At 38.3% G+C, this 11,295-nt stretch overlaps 1 protein-coding gene across 2 annotated transcripts in view; it reads right to left on the reverse strand.

Moving 5' to 3' along the window:
- MAP2 (microtubule associated protein 2) overlaps positions 1–2,838 on the reverse strand; it is a 310,528-nt gene extending 307,690 nt beyond the window's left edge. For both annotated transcript variants that reach the window (XM_050752606.1, XM_050752604.1), the window contains exon 1: positions 2,539–2,838. The gene's annotated coding sequence lies outside the window, so the exon portion shown is untranslated. The remainder of the gene's footprint in view (positions 1–2,538) is intronic.
- Positions 2,839–11,295: the final 8,457 nt, after the last annotated feature.

Below are 11,295 nucleotides of genomic sequence, written 5' to 3' on the forward strand. Positions count from 1 at the left end.
TACATACTTCTAACCAAGTTCAAGATCCCTGAAAAGGAATACACAAAAGAGAAAATATCCCTTTAACCTCAGTGGAACGACATTAGTAGAGGCTGCTATGGGAAGAGAAAGGCTTTTGCCCTGAGATGGGTGTGCTCCTGGTGTTTGGTTTCCACTGAGAGGATGCCTGCTCCCTCAATGAATCTGAAGTACCTACTAGGATGAGGTAATGGCTGTGCCAGTTTCACTGGGTCATGCTCTTTCAGCACATTCTTTCCCTCTCTCCTCCCTGAGAAGGTGCTGTAAACAAATCATCCTGAGAGGTGCTGGAGAGAATGAACAATCCTAAATTCAAAATTCTTGAGAACACTGGACCTGCTATGGCAGTCTAGACATAAACAGAAGACTAAAGCAGCCATAAAGAAACAGGTTATTTGATAAGAAAAGGGAAAAAAAAATAAGAGAGGAGATAAATAAAATAAAAATTAGTATAACTAAAATATTATTTTATAAAAGGTAGCTCTATTTTTAAATTACTTAGATCTTCAGATGTGTGTTAAGCAATTTTCTACTTATGGTTTTAAAAAAGAAAACTTTGGACATTAAATAATATTGTAGCAAACTGTAAAATATGAAAAATTAAAATTGAATGAACAACAGATAAACAGCATGTACCACTGATCCTGAAGCCACAATGGCTCTGATAATATACAAATCATGAATGCAGATGTAAACCTATGATAATCAGATGAAATTACCAGGAAATCAACATACACACACACACACAAATATAATAATCCTTACTGAATGAGAAAAAAATGACTTTTTCTTGAAGGAAGGGTTCTTTGTGTGCATGGGGCTGGGGCTTTTGGAACTTCCATGATTTGTAAATTCATAAGGATTTCTACCAAAATACAGACACCTATTGCCCAGTTAAAGTGCTATTTTGTGTTATATTCTGATGGAAGGCTGTAATCTTTTCCTTGGGCATAAAATTAACAACATTCTAAAGGGATTCTATTTATTCAATCTATTTGACTGCCAAAAAAATCATAATTGTCCTCAGTGAAATGACATAGTGAAAGAACTATGCTTTTGAATTGGGCTGGTACCTGCAGCTCATGCATGGGACATTTTGCATAATGTGGCTCACATAAAAGGCTTTGTTCTCCATCGCCTCACTGTGGCTGCAAACCTCAATTTCATTTTGCAATCATTTCCTTTTCTAGACGCATCATTTTAAAATAAATTACATCTTTAACATTTAAGTTAGTTCCTTACCAACAGTCATCAATCCCTTTGCCTCACACCCAAAGTTATATACCACCACCAATATATTTTTTTTGTTTTGCACTACATATTTTATTCATAACAATTTCCAAACCCTTAAATACAATTTTTAAAAGTCAGTCTTTTAAGTACCAATTTCCTTTTGTAACATGTATGTAGTGTATTACACATTTGTGTGCATACTTGTATGCTTATGCGTTTAAACAAAAACGCTTTACACTGGACTCAATTTTAAAGGGTCTATGTCCTGGAAGCATTGTGCTAAGGGCTTACAACAGATGGCACACAGCAATTGTCACAAACGGGCTTGTTGCTAATGAAAGCTTTTTATTTTCTGACAAAATCCTGAAGCCCCGATGGCCAGGCAGAATAACATTAATTTCGTTTTCAAGGATGTTTTCTTCTGACTCCATCCCCTTTACTACCCCTCCCCCCAATACACACCCAAATATACACCTCCCCATTCCTAGCCCCCCACACACTCTTTCTTGAAATTTCCATCCTTAAACAAAAGACGAGGTGGGGGAAGGAAGGCAGCGAGCACTGCAGTCCCCCTCTCCCCACCAAAAAAACCTTTTAAAAAGAAAAGGAAGAAAAGAATAGATGTACTGTAGATTCAGACGTCCACCCCCATCGTTTAAAAAGCAAAACGACTGTGTGGAAGCTCAACCAGACTCATTTCTTCGTGCCCCGCCCTCCAACACCACCAGACATAGATTTTTCATTTTCCTACAATTATAAATATCAGTCCTCCTCTCCCAGCTGTTTCTGAAGGAATTACAGAGAAACATGATTTGAAATGGGCAAGGCTTCCCTCACTCACTCACTTGCCAGTGTGCAGTTCTCTACAGCTGGATGAACAAAAAAATCTCCTACCTCGAATTCCTATTTTCCACTATCTTTGCAGAATCCACCCCGCTTCTTTCCACAGCTCAGGTAATACTGGCTTTCGATACACGTATTCTATCCTGGCCTAAGTTTTCAGTCGTTTCAAAGTGGTACCTAACAAGGTCACTCGCACTTCTACGAAGCCAGGGCTCAGGTACCAGTAACGTCCTGCCCCCTACTCCGCAGTGGACACCTGGATAGGACAGGCCCGAATCTTCCGCCAGGTGCACGGCTGGGCAGCTCGGCCAACTCCCAGACTGCCTGCTAGGAGTGCTAGAGGATGAGACACGACCCCTCCCCATTCCCACCTCTTTCTACTCAGAGACCGAGGCAAAAGGAGAGGCGCCCTACATAGAGTCAGAGGTGGGGACGGTCTCTTACCTGGGCGCAGAAACTGGATGCACCCGCGGTCGCGACTGCCGCCGCTCACGGACTTAGCGTCCTCCGGAGAAGAAGCAGAGGGGTGGAAGGGTTAGGGGAAGAAGGGAGGGGGGGGGAAGAAGGAGAAGGAAGAGAAAGAAGCGGAAGGGAAGTAAAGGAAGAGAGGATGCTGCTGCTGCTGCTGCTGCTGCACAGAGCCCGCGCAGCCCGAGCGCCCGCCCCAGACTGAGAGCGGCGCCCCCACCAGCCTTCTCGAGCTGCAGCCCCGCCCCGGCCCTTCCTCCCCGCCCCGCGCAGGTCCCGCCCGACTCCGCGAGCCCGTGGGCGGCCGCGGCGGGGCTGGCGCTGCCACCGCCGCAGTGTCCGGGAGGGGGAGCACGGCCGCCCCGCCTCCTGCCGCAGCCGCCGGCCGCCAGGCGGGGACCGCGAGGTGGGAGCCTTGGAGAGCCCCGCCCAGCCGCTGGCCTGGGCGTTCTCCAGAGCCCTGGTCCCTTCCCGCGACAAAGTGAGGCCAGTAAGTGAGGCCAGTGCCCGGGCGGCGGGACAGGCGGGCCTTCCTAACTGGCGTCCTTGGAAAATCGGAGGCAGCAGCTTTAGTCTCGCGGGAGCAACCTCCAGAGACCCCCGGCTTCCCTCCCCTGTGTCGCTGTGAGGCGGGGATACCAGTGGCACCTCACCAGGAAAGCTCACGGGCCTTGCCTCACAAACCCAACCACAGGTGCATCCAGAAACGACAAGCGAAATGTGGGGCGCTTGAGAACATAGAACAACTCTTGTCAGCACTAAAGGAGCAATGGCTGAGGGAGTAGAGAATTCTAGACCCAGCTCTGTCACTAATTAGATTCATTCATTTATTGAGTCAACGAATGTTCATTGACACCTAGTATGTGTCAGGCACTCTTCTAAGCACTAGAAACATCAGTGAATAAAACAAACCTTTCCCCCAACCCTAATAAAAAAGATCCCCTCCCTTTATAGTTATTACTTTCTAGATAGCCAGACGTATGCTCTAGAGACAGTTCACTTAATCTAACTCTCAGTGTATTCATGTGTCATATGAGAACTAAAAATGACAGTCCAATTCTCTCATGCTTAAAAAGATAATGAATATGAAAACTCTTTGAAGAACGATACAAATACAATGAATTAGAAAGCACGGAAAATGTTGACCTTGAAATATCACCATTAAAAAAAATTACCTCTTAAATACTTTTGAAAGTGAAATGACCGAGAAAACAAATGATTCTTTACCATTCATACCATGCAGTATGAATCTTCATAATCAGAGAGCATTTTATTTTAAGTAAGAAAAGTAAGATGCAACTTAGAATTACTTCGAGTGTCTATATCAAGTACTAACAAGGTGTTTTTAAGGTCAGCCAACATTCTGAGGTGTGGCTTGTACAGTTTTCACAGTGCTGATGAAACAGCAGCCATAAGGTGGTTCTGTCACTTAAATTAACCATAGAATCTTAGAACCTAACACATTAGAGTTGATTTTTTAGGCAGTTGGTCTAATTTCCTCCATTTTCAGATGGAAAGAGACCCAATGATGGGAGCCTGCAAGGATTAGAAACCATCACAGATGAAGCTGTGAAAGCCTGGCCTCCCCAGTCATGCCCAGTGTTCTGTGTCCTGCCTCCCCTGCTCTGCTTCATACCATGTGCCAGTGACGCTTGCAGTGAGTCTGGAAGTATCAAGGTACACCCAGGAGCTGGGAGGCTGGAGGAGTTGATACTCCTCCTTGGAAGATGGCCTGATTGAGAAGAAGGATGTCTTAGGAGACTAGGAAATCATAGACAGTATGTGGATGGGAGGAAGGAGTAGGCACCCTACCAGAGTGTTAGCAGCTCACATTCATGACCAGGCATGCAGGTGCAGGTGCTCACTGAGAGTAATTTTCCGGGGCCAGGAGCGGTGGCTCACACCTGTAATCCCAGCAGCTCAGGAGGGAGGATCGCTTGAAGCCAGAAGTTTGAGGGTGCAGTGAGTTATGATTACACCACTGCACTCCGGCCTGGGTGACAGAGTGAGACGCTGTCTCTAAAAAACAGCAATAAAAAATAGATTATTTCTCCAATAGTTTAAAGTAGAGTGTTCCGCAGGTTCTCCCACCCCGCCCCCAACCCCCCTACTTTAAGATTAGCTGATTAACTCTAATGACTTTTCTCTTTGGGGAACCTGGTCCTTATATGGGAGATTGCTTCTTCTCAACAAACATCTTAGAGTTCTTTCAGAAAAATAACATCTATATGTTGTAAGTCAATAGAGAGAGTTTAGTATGGGGAACAAATTACAAAGGATTCAAACAACTAAAAAGCCAACTAGGGGATGATGAGGCAACACGATGATAGTTACTAGTAGGAAAGTACTACCACTCTCAGGCTGGGGAGTGCTAGAGAGGAGGCTTTACCAGGAATGAGGAGCCCAAGCTGCATTAAGGGAACTGAGACCACAGTGGAGATGCTTCCTGGGAGAAAGATAATAATGCTGGAGGGTCCTCCACAAGCTGAGAGTGAAAAGAAATACTGTGGCTCCTCTTTAACCTGTATTTCAAAATCCTGTCATTTGTGAACCTAGAAGAAAGTCAGTTGACAAAGCAGCCTTAGAAATACAGTTTGCAGGAGTCAGTGCCCTGGGATGTCAAACAACTTTAGGAGGGGACTCCATGTGGTTAGGATTCTAGTTTAATGAGGGATCTTTGTGTCGAAGTGATTTTTTTTTTCCCCTCAGCTAAGCTTCCCTTCCTTAGAGGAACAATCCTTTTCATATGATTCTTGATATGATAGTAAAATGTGTGCCTCTCTTCTCTTTCTCAGAGGTGAACATGTGATCCTGGCTAAGTCTATAATAGAACCTGTTCTCCTCATGTATAGTGATTGATCCAGGGTGGTCATATGTCCCAAATATTTCCAGTCAGGTTTTTTCCATGAGATGTGTCATATGAACAATAGTGAATCGGATGGATATAGGTATAGAGTTGTCAGTGACTATATTTCCTTCCGTGTAGAAAAGCAGCATGGAGAGATGGAGAAAAGAGCCCTTGAAAGACTCCATGGATCCTGCTATGTCTCAAGGTAGAAATGCCATTTTTTAAGCCAATAGATTTTTGTTTCTTTTCTAAGCTTGCTGTAGTTGGATTCCTGTCATTTGCAACTGAAGAAACCTTGACTATACAGTGCTGGACTCCAAAAAGTAAACCACAGATAGAAAGAGCCTGCCAATATTGATTTTCACAATTATTTGTCTTATCTTCAGGCTAAATTCTTGATTTGTATTTCTTTGGCCCAGAAGATTATGTACATAAACAACCATACCCTTTTCTCAGTGACAGGCCTTCTGATAGTTTCTCAGTCAGAAAACCATCGGAATAAATGTCTTTCTACTGATTAGAGAAAGGTCTACCGGTATGAAGGAAGTGATGAAACCTTCTCCCCAGAGAGTCAAAGAGTAGGTGAGCCTTTGAGGAGGTTGTACTGCATAGTGTTAAGAGCACCAGACTTCAAATCAGATCTGAGGGCCCATATTTGCTGTTCCCTGCTTGTGTGACCTTGGGTACGTCTCTCTACCATTTTGAACCTCAATATTTTTATTAGCAAATGAGGAGACTCAACCACATGCCACCTAAGGTCACTTTAGTTTTATAAATCTATGAGAAATTATAGCTCAGCTGGACATTTGCTTATTAAATTGATAAACATTAATTAAGTGGCCCCTAGAGAAACAATGAGCAAAGTTCATACACACACAAATAATGCTGATACAATGTGCAACCCATCATAGAAAAGATGTGGATGTAAGATGCAGGTATGACACTGAAGAGCAAACACTCATAAGTCTTTCACCTTCTATGCGTGAAATGGGTTTTTGTGTTTTAATTTCTTGACCTTTTCTCTATGGATGATGACTAGAGGCACATCTATCAAAATTTCTATCATGTTTCAAAAGTTTTGACCATTGCAATGGCTTTAAAATTTAAAAATGAGCTTTGTAGTATGCTCTCCCATTTCCAATTCTATGTCTAGTTCATTGAATGGGTGGTCAAATTACCATTGACTTCTTCTGGACCATAATGTATCATTCTGTTCAAAAATTTTGTTGAGGTATAATTTACATTCAATTAAAAGCACAGATCAGAAATGTTCAATCTACACCTTCAGCCCCAACCCATAGAGGTAACTACACTTTTGATTATGTTTCTCTGTGGATTCACTTTGCATATTCTTGGAATTCCCATAAAAGAATTCAGACAATATGTACTATTCTACGTCTGGCTTCTTTTGCACACATATTACTTTTGAGATGTATTCTTTATTTTGTAAGTTATCGGCAGTTTATTCCTTTTCATTGTTCAATAGTATTTTATTGTATGGATATACCATATTTTCTATATCCATTTTCTAACTAGTGGGCATTTGGGGTTATTTTCAGTTTCTGCCTGTTAGTAATAAGATTGTTAAAAACTTTATTATAAGGTTTTTTGTGGACATGTTGTTGTTTCTTTTAGTCATATACCCAAGAGTGAAATTTCTGGGTCGAGTGGTAGATATATGCTTAACACTTTAAGAAACTGTATAAGTTTTCAGTACTGCTGAGTAGACTTTTACTGGATCTTACCGTCCCCCAGATAACGTCTCCTGTAGGGGTAAAACAAGCAAAAACAGAAAGCACTGGAATGTAAACAAAATGGCACATTTTAAAGGGGAATCAACACTTGGAAGAAGGAATGGCACATTCAATGCCTTTTAGCTTGAGAGAAGATTGCACACAATACTGCCAGGGGCAAACACTCATAGAAAAATTACAATTTTCCTGACATAGAGTATAGAGTTTGGGGAAATGTCCTGTGATGGAAAGTGAAAATAAAATACTGAAAAGAAAAGAGACACTGGAATAATCCAAATTTCTAGGTATAATCTATGCACGAATCTCCATTTTATCCCTGAATTATGTCTGCATGGAAAAGATTCAATGCTTCCCAGTCAAAGATTAAAACAAAACAAAACAAAAACAGTAATCAAATACTGAACTGAGGTTTGAGTTGCTACCCAAGTGACTGATGTTGCAATGCAAATCTAACCAAATTAAATGAATACTAAAACAAAAACTTAAACACTGGAGTAATATAACAAAGTCTTCACAACTTAACATCCAGGATACCACCCAAAGTTATTCAACATTCAGAGAACCAGGAAAATGTGGCCCAGTTTCAAGAAAAAAGACAATCAACAGAAATTAATTTTTAGATGACCCAGATGTTGGAATTAATAGAAAAGTGTTAAAATCAGCTGCTATAAATATACTCAATTAAATAAAGGAAATATAAGTGAATAAAATAGAGAATATCAGTAGAAAAACTAAAATTATTGAGAAGAACCAAATTTCCCTGATGACTAATGATGTCAATATGTCTCTGTGTTCTTATTGGTCATTCTTGCATCACATTTTGTGTTGTCAAGTGTCTGTTCTAATATTTTGCTAGTTTTTAATTGGGTTGTTTATCTTCCAATATACAAGGAATATATAAGGAATATATTTTGATAATATTTTCCTCCAATTTTTTGTTTGCATTTCATTTTCTAAATGTCATTTTTGGAAGTGCAAACTCCTTTAATTTTGATAAAACCCTATTTCCTCAATCAAATTTTCTTTTTATGCTTTGTGTTTTTTTTGGTCACATCTAAGTAGTCTTTTGTCTACTCCAGGACTACTTTTTTCTGTTCTCTTCTAGGAATTTGATAGTTTTAATGTCTATGATCTATTTCAAATTAATAGATATAAGGTATTACTGATTATTTTTCCGTATAGATATCAGTTGTTCCAGAATTATTTTGTGAAAAGACCATCCTTTCCTCATTGAATGACCATAATATCTTTGTCAGAAATCAGTTGGTCATATATGTATAGGTCTGTTCCTGAACTCTGCTATGTCATTGATTCTTATGACAATTTCACATTGTTTTCATTACTCTGGCTTTATGGTAAATCTTATAATCAGGCATGGCAAATACCACAGTCTTATTCTTCTTTTACAAATTTCTTTTGACTCTTCTAGTCCCTTGCATTTCCATACAAATATTAATGTCAACTTGTCAATTTAAATAAAAATTATGTTTTTTATTGGAATTTTCTCAGGTCTGTAGATCAATTTTGGTAGAATTGCCGTGTTAAAAATATTGAGTCTTACGATCAATGAACATGGTATAGATCTCTATTTAATTAGATTTTTTGTAGTTTTTGAAAAATATACACATTATTAATAAGCTTTATTTCTTAAAGCAGTTTTACATTTACAGAAAAACAGAACAGAAGGTACAGAGAGTTTCCATACATTTCCTTCCCCCTGCCCATGGTTTCTCCTAATATTAACATCTTGCATGGGTGACTTACTTTTGTTAAAATTGAGGAACCAATATTGAGGCATTATTCTTAATTAAAGCTCAAAATTTATATTATGATTCACTCTTGGTATTGCCCAGTTTTGTGGGTATTGCCAAATACATAATGTCATGTGTCCATCATTCTGGTATTATACAAGATATTTTCACTGCCTTAAAAATACCCTGTACTCCATTTATTCCTCCCTACCATCTTTCAACACCCCACAAATATTATATAGTTGGAATTATGTGGTATATAGCTTTTCTTCTTTCATTAACAGTAAATATTTAAGTATTTAAATATCCACATACCTTTTCATGGCTTGATGGCTCATTTTATCACTAAATGATATTCCATTGTATAAATGTCCCATAGTTTGTTTATCCATTCAGCTATTGAAGGACATTTTATTTGCTTCTAATTTTGGCAATCACAAACAAAGTTGCTGTAAACATTCATGTTCAGGTTTTTGTGCTAACATAAGTTTTCAACTCATTCTGGTAAATACCTGAAGCACAATTTCTGGTTTGTAGGGTAGACTATGTTTAGCTTTGTAAGAAACTGCCAAACTGTCTTCCAAAGTGGCTGTACCTTTCCTCCGGTGATGAATTAAAATTCCTTTTGTTCATGTCCTCAAGAGCATTTGATATTGTCAGTGTTTGAATTTTACCTGTTCTAGTAGGCATTAGTGGTATCTCATTGTTGTTTGAATTTGCAGTTTCCTAGTAACATATAATTTTGAACATTACCTTATATGCTTATTTGCTGCCTGTATATGTTCCTTGGTATAGTAGTTATTCAGATATTTTAACCGTTTTTTAAATTACATTTTTTCTTATTGTTGAGTTTCAAGAGTTTCTTTATATTTTGTATTCAAGTCCTTTACCGAATATGTGTTTCACAAATGTTTTCTCCAAATATGTGGCTTAACTTTCCATTTTCTTAATAGTGGTATTCACAGAGAAGAAATTTTTAATCTTAATGAAGTCCAACTTATTAATTTGTTTTTCATGGATTTTTTAGTTTTGTATCTAAAAACTCATTACCAAATACAAGGTCACAAGGATTTTCTCTTATGTTATCTTTTAAAGTTTAATTGCTTCGTGTTTTACATTTAGGCCTATAATTCATTTTGAGTTAATTTTTATGGAAGAGGTAAGATTAGCATCTAGATTCATTTTATTGCTTTCCAATGTCCAGTTGTTTAAGCACCATTTGTTGAAAAAATTATCTTCTCTCCCTTGTATTGCCTTTTTTTCTTTGTCAAAGATCAATTTACTGTATTTGTGCAGATCTATTTCTGAATTTTCTGTTCTGTTCTATTGGTCTGTTTGTTTTGGTTTGTTTTTGCCAGTACCGCACTGTCTTCATTACTATAGCTTTACAGTAAATATTAATATTGGATAGTGTCAGTCCTCCAACTTATTCTTCTAGTTACACATTGTGTTGGACATTCTGGTTCTCTTTCTTTTCCATATCACTGTAGGAAAAGTTTGTAGATATCCACAAAGTAACTTGCTGAGATCTTGATTGAGATTGCATTGAATTTATATATCAAGTTGAGAAGAACTGAGATATTGACAATATTGAGTCCTCCCACATTCATTTATTTAGATCTTTGATTTCCTTCATCGGGTTTTATGGTTATTCTCATATATATCTTATACATAATTTGTTAATGTGTACCTAAATATTTAACCTTTTTGGTGTTAATGTAAATGGTATTATGTTTTTAATTTTTAATTTCAATTGCCTATTGCTGGTATATAATAATGTGATGGATTTTTGTATATTCACCTTGTTACCTGCAATCTTGTTATAATCTCTTATTAGTTCCAGAAGTTTTGTTGTTGTTTGTTTGTTTATTCTTTGGAATTTCCTACATAGACAAACATGTTACCTGCATATAAGGTTAGTTTTTTCTACCTTTCTAATCTGTAAGTTTTAATTTCCTTTTCTTGTCTTATTGCACTAGCTAGGACTTTTAGTAAGATGTTAATAGGAGCGATGAGAAGGATGTCCCTACCTTGTTTCCAGTCTTAGGGGGAAAGTATCTAGTTTCTCTCTGTTAAATATAATGCTAGATGTAGGTTACTTGCAGTTGTTCTTTAACAAGTAGTGAAAACGTCTTTTTATTCCTAGTTTTCTAATGATAAAAATGAATGGAGGCTTGATTTTCTCCAATATTTCTCTGCAGTTATTGATGTGATCTTATGATTTTACTTTTTGACTCTAGACCCTGCTTTTGCTGCATTCCACAAATTTGATAGGTTATATTTTCATTTTATTTAGTTCAAAATATTATTTAATTTCTCCTGATACTTCTACTTTGGCCTATGTACTAGGATAAATCATTGAGTTAGGTTTTCTCCTCAC

This window comes from Macaca thibetana, chromosome 12, assembly GCF_024542745.1.
Source record: "Macaca thibetana thibetana isolate TM-01 chromosome 12, ASM2454274v1, whole genome shotgun sequence".
Classification (NCBI taxonomy): domain Eukaryota; kingdom Metazoa; phylum Chordata; class Mammalia; order Primates; family Cercopithecidae; genus Macaca; species Macaca thibetana.